The sequence below is a fragment of the Bufo bufo genome, chromosome 6 (genome assembly GCF_905171765.1).
Source record: "Bufo bufo chromosome 6, aBufBuf1.1, whole genome shotgun sequence".
NCBI lineage: Eukaryota > Metazoa > Chordata > Amphibia > Anura > Bufonidae > Bufo > Bufo bufo.
The window spans coordinates 166,179,992-166,200,720 of NC_053394.1; the positions used below are offsets into that span (position 1 = coordinate 166,179,992).

The 20,729-nt window shown below is 43.1% G+C and overlaps 1 non-coding gene across 1 annotated transcript; it reads left to right on the forward strand.

Moving 5' to 3' along the window:
* Positions 1-14,515: 14,515 nt before the first annotated feature.
* On the forward strand, positions 14,516-14,588 carry TRNAT-UGU. Its single transcript has one exon. It is a non-coding gene; the product is annotated as a tRNA-Thr (tRNA).
* The last annotated feature ends 6,141 nt before the right edge of the window (positions 14,589-20,729 follow it).

Here is a 20,729-nt window from a genome sequence, read left to right on the forward strand (position 1 = left end):
AAGGACCCATGACGTACCAGTACGGCATGGATCCCGAGTCCTTAACCTCTTAAGGACATAGGGCGTACAGGTACGCCCTTGTGCCCTGGTACTTAAGGACACAGGGCGTACATGTACGCCCTGTGTATTTTCGATCACCGCCGGGCGGCGGGCGGTGATCGGAACCCCGTGCCTGCTCAAATCATTGAGCAGGCACTTGGGGCAAATGCGCCGGGGGGTCCGGTGACCCCCCCATGTATGCGATCGCAGAAAACCGCAGGTCAATTCAGACCTGCGGTTTTCTGCGTTTCCGGGTTGTTCGGGTCTCTGAAGACCCGATAACCCGGAACAGGATGGTGATGGTGGTGTGATTTCACCCCACCAATCACCATCCAGCGATCCTGAGTGGTGATGGTGACATCACCACTTAGGATCGCTTTCCGATTGGTCTGTGGGCGGTCCGGCGCCAAATTCAAAAGAGGCAGGCGCTCCTCTCCTCCTCCTTTTGTGTTCCGGAGCCGGAGGAGAGAGGAGCTGCCTGCACGTGTGCCCACCATCGTTGCCAGCACCCCCAGGACCCGATCTGTGCCCCCAGGACCCGATCTGTGCCCCAGCACCCCCCATCAGGTACATAGGGACAGCATAGGTAAAGTTTGTTTTAGGCAGGGAAAAAAAAGGGAAAGTTAGTTTCTGAACTTTTCTTACTTTGATTGCATCACCCTAAGTTAGGGTGTCTGGGGTCCACAGCACAGCTGTGTGACCCTAGACCCCCCCAGGGGTGCTGCCACTTGTCCCCCCCCCCCCCCCTCCCCCCCCCCCCTTTTTTGGGGTGCATTTTTTTTTTTTTTTTTTGTACGCTGATTGTGGCCGGCACTTAGTGTCCGGCCACTGTTAGCGCATCGCACACCCCACCGCTGATCAACTTCGGACAGTTGATCAGCGGTTTTGATTTTTTTTCCCCCACATTTTTTGCCCTTTTTTTAGTTAGTTTATTTTATTTTTTTTCTGTTAGTTTTAGGGTGAGTTCGTGAACACCCGTGCCCCCACACACACGCACACAAAATAAAGAGTTACACACACGCACATATACACGCAGACACACACTCCCCTATGGCCCGCCGGACGTTCTCGGCCGAGGAGGCATACGCCCAGCTTGCCTCCGACTCCGAGAGTCCCAGTGAGGATGAGGATGACCCCACATTCCTGTTGTCATCCGCATCCTCCTCATCATCTAGCGATGATGATGAGCCCCCAAGGCGGCGGAGACGCCGCCAGGCGGAGCAAGGGGACCGCCATGTTAGGGACCCTGTGGCCCACACTAGTACGAGCAGCTCTGGGGCTCGTACTGGTTTCCCGGCCCACCAGTTAAATCCACCGGAGCCCCCTTCCGGTGAACTTGTCTGGTGTAGCCCAGAGCGATACGAGCCCGTGATTCCTGATTTTGTAGGCCAATCAGGAATCCAGATTTCCACAGTGGGCTACACTGAATATGACTTTTTTTGTCATTTTTTCAGTGACCCACTGGTAAATCTGATGGTGGAGCAGACGAATCTGTACGCCCAACAGTTCGTCGCTCAACACCCGGGCTCCTTTTTGGCCAGGCCCGGTGGCTGGACGCCGGTCAGTGCAGCCGAAATGAGGATATTTTGGGGCCTCGTGCTGCATATGGGCCTGGTCAAAAAACCCAGTGTCAGGCTGTACTGGAGTGGGGACGTCCTATACCAGGCCCCACTTTACAGTACAGCCATGACACGCTCCCGGTTTGAGGCCATCCGGAAATGTCTGCATTATTCCGATAATGCAGCATGTCCCCCCCGAGGTGATCCTGCCCATGACCGTCTGTATAAGATACGGCCGGTCATCGATCACTTTGGGGCCAAATTCATGGAGGCCTATGTACCTGGAAGGGAGGTCGCGGTTGATGAGTCTCTCATTGCGTTCAAGGGGAGACTCATTTTCCGCCAGTATGTGCCCTCCAAGCGGGCGAGGTATGGCGTGAAGCTATACAAAATTTGTGAGAGTACCTCAGGGTACACTTACAAATTTCGTGTGTACGAGGGGCGAGATTCCCGGATTCAACCCCCAGAATGTCCCCCCACTCTGGGTGTTACCGGGAAACTTGTGTGGGACCTTATGTACCCACTGCTGGATAAGGGTTACCACCTTTACGTGGATAACTTTTATACCAGTATCCCCTTGTTCCAGTCCCTTGCCGCCAGATCCACGTCCGCTTGTGGGACCGTGCGGAAAAATCAACGCGGCCTCCCTGCCCACCCCCTCCAGGTACCTATCCCCAGGGGTGAGACCCGTGCCCTTACCACTGGAAACCTGTTGCCCCAAGGACAAGAGGGATGTCCTTATGCTGTCCACAATTCATGGTAACGGCATCACCCCTGTCCCTGTGCGAGGTACCGCGGCAACGGTCCTCAAGCCCGATTGTATCGTCGCCTACAATCGGTATATGGGAGGAGTTGATCTCTCGGATCAAGTCCTCAAGCCATATAATGCCATGCGCAAAACCCGGGCATGGTACAAAAAAGTTGCGGTCTACTTGGTGCAGGTTGCCATGTACAACTCTTTTGTACTATCCCGAAGCGCTGGCAGCACAGGGACTTTCCTCCAGTTCTATGAGGCAGTCCTCAAGGCCCTGATCTTTTCGGACCGGGAAAGAGCAGGCCGGAGTACCTCGGGAACTGTAGGTGCCCGGATCGTCCCTGGCCAACACTTTCCAGGTGTGGTCCCCCATACTGGAAAGAAGGGACGAACCCAAAAAAAGTGCAGAGTGTGTCGCAGGAGGGGGATACGGAAGGACACGACTACTCAGTGCGACACGTGCCCCCGATCATCCGGGCCTCTGCATTGACGGTTGCTTCAGGGAGTATCACACTTCCATGGAGTACTAAATTTATATCCCAATTTAGCACTGACATCGGATAAAAAAAAATGGTTCTCAGACCTGAGACACCCAAAAAAACTAAAATAATTTATTAAAAGTAGACATATTAGGTATCGCCGCGTCGGTAATAATCTCCTCTATAAAACTACCCCATGACCAACCCCCCCAGATTAACACGGTCAAGAAAAAAAAAAAAAAAAAGGTGCAAAAAAAGTTTTTTTTTGTCACCTTACATAATAAAAAGTTTAATAGCAAGCGATCAAAAAGTCATATAGCCCCCAAAATAGTGCCAATAAAACCGTCCGCTCCTCCCGCAAAAAATGAGCCCCCACATGAGATAATTGGATAAAAAAAATAAAAATAAAATGACCCTTAGACTTTAGAGATACCCAAAAAAAAGATTTGTATCAAAAAAGATAATATAGTCAAAAACCTAAATAATTGTAAAAAAAGTAGACTTATTAGGTATTGCCGCGTCCGTAAGAATCTCCTCTATAAAAATATCCCATGACCTAACCCCCCAGATTAACACGGTTAAAAAAAAAAAAAAAACGGTGCCAAAACCGCTATTTTTGGCACTTTTCCATTTCAATCCGTTTTTTCCGGTAACAAAACAAGGGTTAACAACCAAACAAAACTTAATATTTATTACCCTGATACTGCAGTTTACAGAAACACCACATTTGTGGTCGTAAACTGCTGTATCAGTAAAAGGGAGGCCGCAAAAGGAAAGGACCGACATCGTTTCTGGAAGGCCGATTTTGATGGCCTTTTTTATTGACACCATGTCCCTTTTGAAGCCCCCCTGATGCACTCTAGAGTAAAAACTCCCCAAAACTGACCCCATCTAAGAAACTACACCCCTCAAGGTATTCAAAACTGATTATACAAACTTTATTAACCCTTTAGGTGTTCCTCAACAGTTAATGGCAAATGGAGATGAAATTTCAGAATTAAAATTTTTGGTAACCTTGCCTCACAAAAATGTAATATAGAGCAACCAAAAATCATATTTACCCTAAAAATAGTCCCCAAAAAAATGCCACCTTATCCCGTAGTTTCCAAAATGGGGTCACTTTTAGGGAGTTTCTACTCCAGGGGTGCATCAGAGGGGTTGAAACAGGACACAGTGTAAATAAACCGGTCCATAAAAATCAGCCCTCCAAAAACCAAACGGCGCACCTTTCACTCTACGCCCCGCTGTGTGGCCGTACATTAGTTTACGGCCACATATTGGGTGTTTCTGTAAACGGCAGAGTCAGGGCAATAAAGATACAGTCTTGTTTGGCTGTTAACCCTTGCTTTGTTAGTGGAAAAAATGGGTTAAAATGGAAAATAAGGCAAAAAAATGAAATTTTCAAATTTCATCCCCATTTGCCAATAACTCTTGTGCAACACCTAAAGGGTTAACGACGTATGTAAAATCAGTTTTGAATACCTTGAGGGGTGTAGTTTCTTAGATGGGGTCACTTTTAGGGAGTTTCTACTCTAGGGGTGCATCAGGGGGGCTTCAAATGGGACATGGTGTAAATAAACCAGTCCATAAAAATCAGCCCTCCAAAAACCAAACGGCGCACCTTTCACTCTACGCCCCGCTGTGTGGCCGTACAGTAGTTTACGGCCACATATTTGGTGTTTCTGTAAACGGCAGAGTCAGGGCAATAAAGATACAGTCTTGTTTGGCTGTTAACCCTTGCTTTGTTAGTGGAAAAAATGGGTTAAAATGGAAAATAAGGCAAAAAAATGAAATTTTCAAATTTCATCCCCATTTGCCAATAACTCTTGTGCAACACCTAAAGGGTTAACGACGTATGTAAAATCAGTTTTGAATACCTTGAGGGGTGTAGTTTCTTAGATGGGGTCACTTTTAGGGAGTTTCTACTCTAGGGGTGCATCAGGGGGGCTTCAAATGGGACATGGTGTAAATAAACCAGTCCATAAAAATCAGCCCTCCAAAAACCAAACGGCGCACCTTTCACTCTACGCCCCGCTGTGTGGCCGTACAGTAGTTTACGGCCACATATTTGGTGTTTCTGTAAACGGCAGAGTCAGGGCAATAAAGATACAGTCTTGTTTGGCTGTTAACCCTTGCTTTGTTAGTGGAAAAAATGGGTTAAAATGGAAAATTAGACAAAAAAATGAAATTCTCAAATTTCATCCCCATTTGCCAATAACTCTTGTGCAACACCTAAAGGGTTAACGACGTATGTAAAATCAGTTTTGAATACCTTGAGGGGTGTAGTTTCTTAGATGGGGTCACTTTTAGGGAGTTTCTACTCTAGGGGTGCATCAGGGGGCTTCAAATGGGACATGGTGTAAATAAACCAGTCCATAAAAATCAGCCCTCCAAAAACCAAACGGCGCACCTTTCCCTCTACGCCCCGCTGTGTGGCCGTACAGTAGTTTACGGCCACATATTGGGTGTTTCTGTAAACGGCAGAGTCAGGGCAATAAAGATACAGTCTTGTTTGGCTGTTAACCCTTGCTTTGTTAGTGGAAAAAATGGGTTAAAATGGAAAATTAGACAAAAAAATGAAATTCTCAAATTTCATCCCCATTTGCCAATAACTCTTGTGCAACACCTAAAGGGTTAACGACGTATGTAAAATCAGTTTTGAATACCTTGAGGGGTGTAGTTTCTTAGATGGGGTCACTTTTAGGGAGTTTCTACTCTAGGGGTGCATCAGGGGGCTTCAAATGGGACATGGTGTAAATAAACCAGTCCATAAAAATCAGCCCTCCAAAAACCAAACGGCGCACCTTTCCCTCTACGCCCCGCTGTGTGGCCGTACAGTAGTTTACGGCCACATATTGGGTGTTTCTGTAAACGGCAGAGTCAGGGCAATAAAGATACAGTCTTGTTTGGCTGTTAACCCTTGCTTTGTTAGTGGAAAAAATGGGTTAAAATGGAAAATTAGACAAAAAAATGAAATTCTCAAATTTCATCCCCATTTGCCAATAACTCTTGTGCAACACCTAAAGGGTTAACGACGTATGTAAAATCAGTTTTGAATACCTTGAGGGGTGTAGTTTCTTAGATGGGGTGATTTTTGGGTGGTTTCTATTATGTAAGCCTCGCAAAGTGACTTCAGACCTGAACTGGTCCCTAAAAATTTAGTTTTTGTAAATTTCTGAAAAATTTCAAGATTTGCTTCTAAACTTCTAAGCCTTATAACATCCCCAAAAAATTAAATATCATTCCCAAAACAATTCTAACATGAAGTAGACATATGGGGAATGTAAAGTCATCAGAATTTTTGGGGGTATTACTATGTATTACAGAAGTAGAGAAACTGAAACTTTGAAATTTGCTAAATTTTTCCAAATTTTTGTTAAATTAGGTATTTTTTGGTGCAAAAAAAAATAATTTTTTGACTTCATTTTACCACTGTCATGAAGTACAATATGTGACGAAAAAACAATCTCAGAACGGCCTGGATAAGTCAAAGTGTTTTAAAGTTATCAGCACTTAAAGGGACTCTGGTCAGATTTGCAAAAAATGGCCTGGTCCTAAGGTGTAAAAAGGCTGTGTCCTTAAGGGGTTAAGGACCCATGACGTACCGGTACGTCATGTATAGTTCCGATCACCGCCGCCCGGCGGGCGGTGATCGGAACCTGGTGCCTGCTCAAATCATTGAGCAGGCACCTAGGCTAAATGCGCGGGGGCTAAATGCCCCCTTCCCCCCCCCGTGTCGGCGATCGCCGCAAACCGCAGGTCAATTCAGACCTGCGGTTTGAGGCAATTCAATGTTGCGGCGCCGGTAATCGGCGGTGCCATCGGGTCCCCATGGGGCTGTGGGGGGGACCCGATGGCATGGAAGGCAGCGCGATGTCTAAGGAAGGCATCACGCTGCCTCCCGGTGACGAGTCTGTGAGATCCAGCCCCCTGGATCTCACAGGCCGGAAGCTGTATGAGTAATGCACACAGTATTACTCATACAGCCAATGCATTCCAATACAGAAGTATTGGAATGCATTGTAAAGGATTAGACCCCCAAAAGTTCAAGTCCCAAAGTGGGACAAAAAATAAAGTGAAAAAAAAAGTTGAAAAAATAAAGTTTCCCCCCCAAAAAATTCAAAGTTTAAAGTAAAAATAAACTAAAACGTCATTTTCCCCAAATAAAGTTAAAAAAAATTGGTAAAAAATAGGGGGAAAAAAAAGTATACATATTAGGTATCGCCGCGTCCCTATCGACCGGCTCTATAAACATATCACATGACCTAACCCCTCAGATGAACACCGTAAAAATAAAAAATAAAAAACTGTGCTAAATAAACCATTTTTTGTCACCGTACATCACAAAATGTGTAATAGCAAGCGATCAAAAAGTCACACGCACCCCAAAATAGTGCCAATAAAACCGTCATCTCATCCCGCAAAAATCATACCCTACCCAAGGTAATCGCCCAAAAACTGAAAAAATGATGGCTCTCAGACTATGGAAACACTAAAACATGATTTTTTTTGCTTCAAAAATGAAATTATTGTGTAAAACTTACATAAATAAAAAAAAAAGTATACATATTAGGTATCGTCGCATCCGTGACAACCTGGTCTATAAAAATATCACATGATCTAACCTGTCAGATGAATTTTGTAAATAACAAAAAATAAAAACAGTGCCAAAACAGCTATTTCTTGTTATCTTGCCTCACAAAAATTGTAATATAGAGCAACCAAAAATCATATGTACCCTAAACTAGTACCAACAATACTGCCACCCTATCCCGTAGTTTCTAAAATGGGGCTACTTTTTTGGAGTTTCTACTCTAGGGGTGCATCAGGGGGGCTTCAAATGGGACATGGTGTAAAAAAAAAAACAGTCCAGCAAAATCTGCCTTCCAAAAACCGTATGGCATTCCTTTCCTTCTGCGCCCTGCCGTGTACCCGTACAGCTGTTTTACAACCACATATGGGGTGTTTCTGTAAACTACAGAATCAGGGCCATAAATATTGAGTTTTGTTTGGCTGTTAACCCTTGCTTTGTTACTGGGAAAAATTGATTAAAATGGAAAATTTGCCAAAAAAGTGAAATTTTATCTCTATTTTCCATTAATTCTTGTGGAACACCTAAAAGGTTAACGACGTTTGTAAAATCTGTTTTGAATACCTTGAGCGGTGTAGTTTCTTAGATGGGGTCACTTTTATGGAGTTTCTACTCTAGGGGTGCATCAGGGGGCTTCAAATGGGACATGGGTGTCAAAAAAAACCAGTCCAGCAAAACCTGCCTTCCAAAAACCGTATGGCATTCCTTTCCTTCTGCGCCCTGCCGTGTGCCCGTACAGCAGTTTACGACCACATATGGGGTGTTTCTGTAAACTACAGAATCAGGGCCATAAATATTGAGTTTGGTTTGGCTGTTAACCCTTGCTTTGTAACCGGAAAAAAATTATTAAAATGGAAAATCTGCCAAAAAAGTTAAATTGTATCTCTATTTTCCATTAATTCTTGTGGAACACCTAAAAGGTTAAGGACGTTTGTAAAATCAGTTTTGAATACCTTGAGGGGTGTAGTTTATAGAATGGGGTCATTTTTGGGTGGTTTCTATTATGTAAGCCTCGCAAAGTGACTTCAGACCTGAACTGGTCCCTAAAAATGGGGTTTTTGAAAATTTCAGAAAAATTTCAAGATTTGCTTCTGAACTTCTAAGCCTTGTAACATCCCCAAAAAATAAAATATCATTCCCAAAATGATCCAAACATGAAGTAGACATATGGGGAATGTAAAGTAATAACTATTTTTGGAGGTATCACTATGTATTATAGTTCACTTGAATGGAGCTTAACCGCGCCCACCCTAGTTGATACTAGTCGTGACGTCAGTGGGCAGGCGGCCCGGCGGTAAACAGTGAGAAGGCCGCGGCGCTGCTGGAGCGCCACTGCCTTCTCAAACAGCTGATCGGTGGGGGTCCCGGGTGTCGGACCCCCGCCTATCAGAAGCTGATGATCTATCCAGAGGTTAGATCATCAGTTAAATGAAAGTGCAAAACCCCTTTAAGGTGAAATAGGGCTGAGTCCTTAAGGGGTTAATATTGGAGTGCTATTAATTGAAACCTGAGACTGAAGTCCTAATAATCGAGATCCAAGTATTGCTATTGTCTGTGGATATTCAGAGTTTTTATCGGATGCAAAATTCTATCGATTTTAGATAGATTTTTTTGATTGACTTTTATTGCTGGATTGTGATTTACTATCCTTATTACTGAATGCCATTTACGTTTTATTCGTAGTTTTATTCGTATTCATTCACAATGTGGTTTTTAGCATGCTATTTATAATTCATGCTGCTGTATACAAGTATATCACACTGTGGACCAATTGAATATTAATGCTGACCATATTAATAAAATTCTCATGCAACAATATCCACTGTTCCCATTGCTTTAGAGAGTGCCCCTCTACTTTTATTCATATTTAACCCCCTTTTCAGACTTGGTGATCTGTAAGTGGGTGCGCCTCACGTGGTTCCCTGACCACTCTAGTGCGACATAATCCTTTTTATTCTAAAAATAGTTATTACTTTACATTCCCCATATGTCTACTTCATGTTTGTAGCATTTTGGGAATGATATTTTATATTTTGGGGATGTTACAAGGCTTAGAAGTTTGGAAGCAAATCTTGAAATTTTTCAGAAATTTTCAAAAACCAAATTTTTAGGGACCAGTTCAGGTCTGAAGTCACTTTGTGAGGCTTATGTAATAGAAACCACCCAAAATTGACCCCATTCTAGAAACTACAACCCCTCAAGGTATTCAAAACTGATTTTACAAACTTTGTTAACCCTTTTAGGTGTTGCACAAGAGTTATTGGCAAATGGGGATGAAATTAGAAAATTTTATTTTTTTGCCACATTTTCAATTTTAACCCATTTTTTCCACTAACAAAGCAAGGGTTAACAGCTAAACAAGACTGTATCTTTATTGCCCTGACTCTGCCGTTTACAGAAACACCCCATATGTGGCCGTAAACTACTGTACGGGCACACAGTAGGGCGTAGAGGGAAAGGTTCGCCATATGTTTTTGGAAGGCAGATTTTGCTGGACTGGTTTATTTACACCATGTCCCATTTGAAGCCCCCCTGATGCACCCCTGAAGTAGAAACTCCCTAAAAGTGACCCCATCTAAGAAACTACACCCCTCAAGGTATTCAAAACTGATTTTACAAACTTTGTTAACCCTTCAGGTGGTGCACAAGAGTTATTGGCAAATGGAGATGAAATTTCAGATGAAATGGAAAAGTGCCAAAAATAGCTATTTTTTTTTTTTGGACCGTGTTAATCTGGGGGGTTAGGTCATGGGGTATTTTTATAGAGGAGATTCTTACGGATGCGGCGATACCTAATAAGTCAACTTTTTTACAATTATTTAGGTTTTAGACTATATTATCCTTTTTGAAACAAAAAAAATTTTTTGTATCTCTAAAGTCTGAGTCATTTTTTTTTTTTGTTGATTATCTTATGTAGGGGCTTATTTTTTCCGGGATAAGAGGACGGTTTTATTGGCACTATTTTGGGGGCTATATAACTTTTTGATCGCTTGCTATTAAAATTTTTGTTATGTAAGGTGACAAAAAAAGGGGATTATTTCCAACGCAGCGATACCTAATTTGTATACTTTATTTAAATTATTTTAGATTTACCATATTTTTTGGTGTCTCAAGTCTGAGAACCAGTTTTTTTATCCACGCGGCGGTGATCGAAAATACACAGGGTGTACAGGTACGCCCTGTGACCTTAAGTACCAGGACATAAATGCATACCTGTACACCCTGTGTCCGGAAGAGGTTAATGTGTGTATTCACACATTGTGTATTCAGTGTTTTAGCATGGTCCGTGTTTTTAGCACGGATGCATGCTCTATTTTGTCTGTTCACTGATCCATTATTACGCCCATTATAGTCTATGGGTCCGTGAAATGTTTCACGGATCATTAGGAAGAGATGCTTTGACAATTATTTTTCAGCTGTGAAGGGTCAGTGAAACACGGATGGCACACGGACAGCACAAAACGGACACACGGACCCAACATGGATCTTTCATGGACAGCTTCACGGATGCATCACTGACCACCTTCTCACAGATTTGAGCACGAACACGGACGTGTGAATGAGGCTTAACACAGGGAGCCGGGGCAGCAGGCTGGAAGAACAAAAAAAAATTAAACGTTAAAACTGTTTTAACCACTTAAGGACCACAGGTTTATACCCCCCTAGTGACCAGGCCCTTTTTTACAAATCGGCACTCCACAACTTTAACGGTTTATTGCTCGGTCATGCAACTTACCACCCATATGAATTTTACCTCCTTTTCTTCTCACTAATAGAGCTTTCATTTGCTGGTATTTCATTGCTGCTGACATTTTTACTTTTTTGTTATTAATCGAAATTTACCGAAATTTTTGCAAAAAAATTTCATTTTTCACTTTCAGTTGTAAATATTTTTTTTTTTTAAATACATTTCTATATAAATTTTTCTCAAAATGTATTGTTCTACATGTCTTTGATAAAAAAAATGTTTGGGTAAAAAAAAAATGGTTTGGGTAAAAGTTATAGCGTTTACAAACTATGGTACAAAAATGTGATTTTCCGCTTTTTGAAGCAGCTTTCTGAGCACCTGTCATGTTTCCTGAGGTTCTACAATGCCCAGACAGAAGAAAAACCCCACAAATGACCCCATTTCGTAAAGTAGACATCCTAAGGTATTAGCTGATGGGCATAGTGAGTTCATAGAACTTTTTATTTTTTGTCACAAGTTAGCGGAAAATGATGTTTCTTGGTTTTTTTTCCTTACAAAGTATCATATTCCACTAACTTGTGACAAAAAATAAAAACTTCCATGAACTCACTATGCCCATCACGAAATACCTTGGGGTGTCTTCTTTCCAAAATGGGATCACTTGTGGGGTAGTTATACTGCCCTGGCCTTTTAGGGGCCCTAATGCGTGAGAAGTAGTTTGAAATCAAAATGTGTAAAAAATGCCCTGTGAAATCCTAAAGGTGCTCTTTGGAATGTGGCCCCCTTTGCCCACCTAGGCTGCAAAAAAGTGTCACACATGTGGTATCGCCGTACTCAGGAGAAGTAGGGCAATGTGTTTTGGGGTGTATTTTTACATATACCCATGCTGGGTGAGAGAAATATCTCTCTAAAAGTCAACTTATCCCATTTTTTTATACAAAGTTGTCATTTTAGAGAGATATTTCTCTCACCCAGCATGGGTATATTTAAAAAGACACCCTAAAACACATTGCCCTACTTCTCCTGAGCACGGCGATACCACATGTGTGACACTTTTTTGCAGTCAAGGTGCGTAAAGGGGCCCAAATTCCAAGGAGTATCTTTTAGGAGGGCATTTTTAGAGATTTGGATTCCAGACTTCTTCTCGCGCTTTAGGTCCCCTAAAATGCCCGGGCAGTATAAATACCCCACATGTGACCCCATTTTGGAAAGAAGACACCCCAAGGTATTCCGTGAGGGGCATGGCGAGTTCCTAGAATATTTTGTTTTTTGGCACAAGTTAGCGGAAAATGATTATTTTTTATTATTTTTATTTTTTTCTTACAAAGTCTCATATTCCACTAACTTGTGACAAAAAATTAAATTTTACATGAACTCGCCATGCCCCTCACGGAATACCTTGGGGTGTCTTCTTTCCAAAATGGGGTCACTTGTGGGGTATTATACTGCCCTGGCATTTTAGGGGCCCTAAAGCGTGAGAAGAAGTCTGGAATATAAATGTTTAAAAAATTTTACGCATTTGGATTCCGTGAGTGGTATGGTGAATTCATGTGAGATTTATTTTTTGTCAGAAATTTGTGGAATATGAGACTTTGCAAGAAAAAATAAAATAAAATAAATAAATTTCCGCTAACTTGTGCCAAAAAAATAAAAAATCTTCTATGAACTCACCATGCCCCTCAAAAGTGATCTTTATAGCGCCGTAGCGATTTTACGGTGTTTTTGCGGTGATCAGAGAAAAAAATAATTCTGTCACTGCGGTGGGGCGGACTGAACGCAAGTGTGCGCACAAGATCAGGCCTGATCGGGCGAACACTGCGTTTTTTTGTAGAGCCTATAGAAAATGCCTTTTCTTGTCCGCAATTGCGGACAAGAATAGGACATGTTCTATATAGTTCTGGCAATGTGCGGATCCGCAAAATGCGGAAAGCACATTGCCGGTGTCCGTGTTTTGCGGATCCGCGGTGTCCGTGTTTTGCAGATCCGTGGATCTGCAAAACACATACGGACGTCTGAATGGAGCCTTACAAGGGGGTAATCAATGACAGGGGGGTGATCAGGGAGTCTATATGGGGTGATCACCCCCCTGTAAGGCTCCATTCACATGTCCGTATGTGTTTTGCAGATCCGCGGATCCATTGATCCGCAAAACACATACGGACGTCTGAATGGAGCCTTACAGGGGGGTGATCAATGACAGGGGATGATCACCCCATACAGACTCCCTGATCACCCCCCTGTCATTGATCACCCCCCTGTAAGGCTCCATTCAGACGTCCGTATGTGTTTTGTGGATCCGCGGATCCGCAAAACACATACGGACGTCTGAATGGAGCCTTACAGGGGGGTGATCAATGACCGGGGGGGTGATCAGTGACAGGGGGGGTGATCAGGGAGTCTATATGGGGTGATCAGGGGTTAATAAGGGGTTAATAAGTGACAAGGGGGGGTGTAGTGTAGTGGTGTTTGGTGCTACTTTACTGAGCTGCCTGTGTCCTCTGATGGTCGATCCAAGCAAAAGGGACCACCAGAGGAGCAGGTAGCAGGTATATTAGACGCTGTTATCAAAACAATCGAACGATCGCCGCTGCCAAGCTGTAGATCAGCTCGTTTGCCTCCGGTTCCTGTGAACCCACGCTCCTGTGTGCGCGCGTTCACAGGAAATCTCGGCTCGCGCGAGATGACGCCTATTGGCGTTAGTGTGACCTGGCAGCGCCGCAGCAATCACGCCTTTCGGCGTTAGCGAGACGGGAGGTGGTTAAGGGCCAGGGCTACATAGCAATGTACAGTGCCTTGAGAAACCATTCATACCCCTTGAACTGTTCTAAGTTTTTTCACATTACACCCAAAAACTTAATGTATTTTTTTGGGATTTTATGTGATAAGCCAACACAAAGTAGCAAGTATGTGTGAATTGAAAAGAAAAGAAAATTATATATGGTTTTCAAAATTTTTTATAAATAAAATCTGGAAAGTGTGATGTGCGTTTGTATTCAGCCCCCATGAGTCATTACTTTGTAGGACCACCTTTCACTGTAATTACAGCTGCAAGTTTTTTGGGCTATGTCTCTACCAGCTTTGCACATCTAGAGGCTGACATTTTGCCCATTCTTCTTTGTAAAATAGCTCAAGCTCAGTCAGAATGGATGGGGTCTGTGAACAGCCATTTTTTTAAAGTCTTTCCACAGATTTTAAATAGGATTTAGGGCTGGACCTTGACTGGGTCATTCTAACACATGAATGTGCTTTGATATAAACCATATGCCAAATATGAATATAATCCCCTGTCCACAGGTTCTGTTTCATCCAGGGCGCCTCTGAGGGAGTGTTTTGCAGCCTTACCTGCATTTCTAAGCATGGACAGTAGATGTCACACTCACCAGTCATAAAGTGAAAGGTGTAACTGGCTCCATAGCTCAGTGGTTAGAGCACTGGTCTTGTAAACCAGGGGTCGCGAGTTCAATTCTCGCTGGGGCCTTATCTATGTTTTGACTGATATTATAGCAGTATGTTACATCATTTAATGTGAGCACATATGAAGAACACTATACTCTATATACACAGTTTCAATTGTAAATATCATACATGTGTAAGGGCTCTTTCACACTTGCGTTGTTGGGTTCCGGCATAGAGTTCCATCGTCGGGGGCTCTATGCCGGAAGAATCCTGATCAGGATTATCCTAATGCATTCTGAATAGAGAGAAATCCGTTCAGGATCCATCAGGATGCCTTCAGTTCCGGAACGGAACGTTTTTTGGCCGGAGAAAATACTGCAGCATGCTGCGCTTTTTGCTCCGGGCAAAAATTCTGAACACTTGCCGCAAGGCCCATTGAAAGGCATTAATCCGGATCCGGCCTTAAGCTAAACGTCGTTTCGGCGCATTACCGGATCTGACGTTTAGCTTTTTCTCAATAGTTACCATGGCTTCCAGGACGCTAAAGTCCTGGTTGCCATGGTAAAGTGTAGTGGGGAGCGGGGGAGCAGTATACTTACCGTCCGTGCGGCTCCCGGGCCGCTTCAGAGTGACGTCAGGGCGCCCCACGCTCATGGATGACGTGTCGCATGGATCACGTCATCCATGCGCATGGGGCGCTCTGACGTCATTCTGGAGCGCCCCGGAAGCCGCACAGACTGTAAGTATACTGCTCCCCCGCTCCCACTACTACTATGGCAACCAGGACTTTAATAGCGTCCTGGGTGCAGTGGCGTAGCGTGGGTTGCCAGCACCCGGGGCGAGCCATTTATTGCGCCCCCCCCCCCTCCCAACCTGTGGACACGCCCCCTTTTACAGATAATGTAGTAGTCCTATATAACACCACAGATAACATGGTGGTAACTCTCTAAGTACAGATGATTTAGTAGATGGGTATAGGCCCCAGAATTCAGAACACACACAGTGTGACCTGAAGTCTGGGGCCAGGATTCGGGCAGGGTGGGCCAAATTCTCAATCCACCCCCCAACCCTACCGTGAAACAAATATGTGTTTGGACATTACATACATCACTACAAAATATACAGTATAATACAGCACCACATACCTCATCCATCCAGTGACATCTCCTGTGATGTAGACTTTCCTCAGCGTCTTCATTCGGAGATAAGACTGCCATGACACCTTCTTTCAGCCGCGTCTCATCTCTGCAGAGTTTTATTATTATTAGTTATTATTATATATAATGGCCCCCTCTGTATAATATATAATGGCCCCCTCTGTATTATTATTATATATAATGGCCCCTCTGTATAATTATTATATATAATGACCCCCTGTATTATTATAATATATAATGGCCCCTCTGTAATATTAGGATATATAATGGGCCATTATATATCCTAATAATACGGAGGGGGCCATTATATATTATAATAATACAGGGGGGGGTCATTATATATAGTAATTATACAGAGGGTCCATTATATATCCTAATATTACAGAGGGGTCATTATATATAATAATTATACAGAGGGGCCATTATATATTATAATTATAATAATAATACTACAGAGGGGGCCATTATATATATTCTAATATTACAGAGGGGCCATTATATATATAATAATAATAATACAGAGGGGGCCATTATATATCCTAATATTACAGAGGGGTCACTATATATAATATACAAGGGGGGCATTATATATTATAGTTATACAGAGGGACCATAATAAATGATAATTATACAAAGGTGCCATTATATATTATACAAAGGGGCCATTATATATAATAATTATACAGGGGGGGCCCTCTGTATAATTCTAATATACTGTATAATGGCCCCCCCTGTATAATTATTATATATAATGGCCCCTCTGTATAATTATTATATATAATGGCCCCTCTGTATAATATATAATGGCACCTTTGTATAATTATTATATATTATGGCCCCACAGTATAACTATAAATTATGGTTATACAGTGGGGCCATAATATTTACGGTAATAATTATACAGGGGGGCCATTATATATTAGAATTATACAGAGGGCCCATTATTAATAGCCTCTCTGTATAATTATAATATATAATGGCCCCTTTGTATAATTAATGATGGCCCCCTTATATAATTATTATATATTATGGCCCCAATGTATACCTATAAGCTGCCACATCAGAACCATGAATGCCAGACTGCCACGCCACCTATTTGGCCTGGCAGAGATCTGGTACTTCACTCATTGATTATTACCATTATTATTGCATGCTGCTCAGCCTGGCTCAGACAGTGGTGGCACCACTGTCTGAGCCAGGCTGAGCAGCATGCAATAATAATGGTAATATTGCACACTGTAAACCCACCAGCTGAGCCACCATCCCCCACACACAGACTCAGGGACAGGGAGGGAGGTCATCATTGTGACATCTGACATGGCCACCCAACTTAATCACTACACTACTAGTGCCACTAACTCCCTTTCTACCTCTGCTCTGTAGTAGTCTCAGGACAGTCTGGACTGGACTCTGTCACTCTGGACTCTTCTAGGGCGGCTCACTGGCTCAGGGCTCACTCAGACTCAGGCCTGGTCAGTCTCTGACTCAACAGTTCTCTGTCTGGACTGGAGTCTGAAGTGACACAGTGCACACTGACTAGTGGACTCAGTCTGTCTTCTGCCGCGGGCGCCGCCTCCTGCTCCTGGCAATCTTCTGCTGGCTCTGGCTCCCGCACTCCGCACTGTGTTTCCCCGCCTGGAAAGTGGGCGGAGCCGGAGGGAGCCAGGCCAGTCAGACTGTCTAGTTGTTAACAGTTAACTAACAAACACAGTAGTGCGCCCGCCGCGACGACCGCACAAATGAATCATCAGGGCCGGGCGGGCGCACGCACTAAACAGCTCTCTACCTCAGACTCTGGCCGGCCGTTGCGCGTCCTGAAAAAACGCACAATATATAAACTTTTCAGCGGCGCCGGAGCGCCCCCCTGCAGTTTGGCGCCCGGGGCAAAGGCCCCCCTGGCCCCCCCACGCTACGCCCCTGCCTGGGTGCCATAGTAACACTGAACGCATTTTGAAGATGGATCCGTCTTCAAATGCTTTCAGTTCACTTGCGTTGTTACGGATCCGGCGGGCACCTCCGGCAAATGGAGTGCACGACGGATCCGGACAACGCAAGTGTGAAAGAGCCCTAAATGTTAAGTGCTGTAGGCTCCTTCTGATTGTTACATTTGGTGGAAAAATGATGATTACACTTACTAGTAATCAGATTTTCCGAACCTTATAATAGCAACACAGAAAGAGGATCCCACCAGGGAGAGAAACCCTACAGAATAAAAAGATAGCGCCTCCGTGGTTTACAGAGTATGAGAGTGACTCTGAATGAAGTTAATACATACCAAAAAAGGTAACAATATTTTTTTTTACTGCTACACCCGGATGCAAAAACAGGATCCACAAAGGAAAACCCACGAGGGAATAAGGAAGGGTGCTGTCGTGGGGTCAGGAAAATCCAATTACCGGTAAGTGTAATCAAAATTTTTCCCTCCCCACGACAGCACCTCAGAGACCATGGGTCTCTTGGCTGCCTCTCTAATTAGTGCTCTCCTTGTCTGGACTGTCAGTTTAGGTGGTAGGCTTCCAGTTGTGCCATACTTCTTCCATTTTCGGATGATGGATTGAATAGTGCTCCGTGAAATGTTCAGAGCTTGGATATTTTTATAACCTAACACTGCTTTACACTTTTCCACAACTTTTTCCATGACCTGTCTTATGTGTTCCTTGGTTTTCATGATGTTCAGTAACAAACCTCTGAAGCCTTCACAGAACAGCTGTAGTTATTACACACAGGTGGACTCTATTTACTAATTAGGTGACTTCTGAAGGCATTGATTTTATTGAGAGGTATCATAATACAGGGAGCTGAATACAAATGCAGGCCATACTTTTCAGATATTTATTAAACATTTTGAAAACCATGTATCATTTTCTTTTCACTTCACACATACTAGTTACTTTGTGTTGGTCTATCACATAAAATCCCAAAAAAAAAACATTTTGTTTGTGGGTGTAACATAAAGCTCAAGGAGTATGAATACCTTTCAAGGCACTGTAAGATTCCATCGATGTCACACTACTACATGAGTGAAAGTGGTTGTATTGTAAGACACAAGGTGCTGTGACTCTAACCAACCATTGAGCAGAATTCTAAATTCAGTTGTGTAGACACAGGCATGGAGCCAAAAACTTAGCTCCATAAAGTGTATTTTATTTCTTTTATAATCTTTATATTGAAATCTAGTATTAAACTTTGCAGTGCTATCCAAAGAAATTACTGCTTACAAGTAGTGCGCCAAAGATAAGAAACTTACCTAGCTTGTTTTTCCCTGCAGATGGACTCTTTGCTACATTATTCATTTTACCGCCCTCTTCATTTACCGCCCTCAGTCATTTTGTTGACATTTCTCAAGATCCAAGAAGCTGCACTGCCTCATCTTTGAATGCATTACGATATGTCGGATTAATGATGATCGAGTTGAATTTTTTTTGCTGCACTGGAAACATGCAGCTGGTTTGCTTCCAGTATGGTTCCTACTGTGAATAATTAGGTTTCAACTCTCAGCAAACCATTTCTACACTCGTGCAGTCTACACATTCAAATGGATTCTTACATAGTCTTCAGTTGAGACTTTCTTAGAAAATATTGTCCACATTGTGAACACTGAGAGCTTTCTTCAACTTTTAAAGTTGGTCTTTTTTTTTACGTTCTTTGAGTTGAACCAGGACCACATTTGAAAGAACAATGTTCCACTCTGGTCTTCCTAACTTCATGAGGGACACTGTACTTTCATTAAACTTTGATATGTCATAGGGACATACTAAGTTTAGGTTGGTGGTGGTCTGAGCTCTGAGACCCCCAATGAGCTCTAGAACAAGGGGAGAGAAGCACTTGCTTAGCACATTCTCTCTCATCACAGCAGGACGAAAGTGAGATGGACTCAATAGAAAGTCTATAGTCCAGTCTCACACGGCAAGGAGAGAGCGCTAAGCAAGTGCTTCTATCCACTCGTTCTAGTGATTGGTGGGGGGTACTTTGATATGTACCTATGACATATCAAAAGTTTAATTAAAGTAAAAGACCCATTCATAGTCCATGTGACCCTTTTCAGAGTCCACCTGACTCTGAGAATTAACGTTTGTGTTGCTCTGCTTCTTTTCCATCCCTTGAAACTGGCTCTGAGGACAATAAAGGGGGCATCCCATGGAAAATATTCTACACTTTTCAAACTATCACCTGGATCTGAATGCTTTAGGAATTGCATGTAACTAAAAAAAATTGTATAGCCACTGAGTTATTCATGAAATATATCTGTATAGTGCCCTTTTTCTAAATTCTCTGTCCAGCTCACTGAAGTTGACATACATGCTCAGTTCCATCCTTCAACTGCCACCAGCTGCAGCAGAAAGGATACGCCTCCTTAGAAAGTGCATGCCCCCAGGGCCGGACTGGGGATAAAAAGCAGCCCTGGAAAAAGTTGCATACCAGCCCCACAGCATTGCGTCATTATTTACTTGTTTATAATAGGAGAAAGCATTCATTTTAAAACACGTGTGTAAACACGAATATGAACTTTGCCCCACGATAGCTCTTTTGTAGAACTCCCATTGTTCATATTATCACAGTGTTTTCCCAACCAGGATGCCTCCAACTGTTGCAAAACTACAACTCTCAGCATGCTCAGACAGTGTTTTACCACGCCCTTTGACCTGCCCCTTTTTTGTTGGCCACCTATTTAATGATTGTTGCATGCAACATTTTACTTGACCAGCTATTTTAGATATTCTACAGCAGTCCTGTTACAATCCCCCCCAATGAGCCTTTCGACCAAATAATAAAAATATTTATAAAATCTCACCCATATGCTGCTGCAAAAAAATAAAAATAATCTGCAATGTAAAATCGATAATAAAGATCAACTACAAACATAAACATATTTCACATAAAAACTTACAGTTACTTGGCTTGGCCCTTGGGGATCTCGGACACCACTTCCACACTTTATCCTAATGAGAAAGATTTCATAATAAGGATTTGGAGAAGGGGCAGAGGGATAGCAGAGCAGGGGGAGGCTGGTGCTGCTACTAGGGGGTCATACCATGGGGGAGTTTATAAAGCCCACCATAATGCCC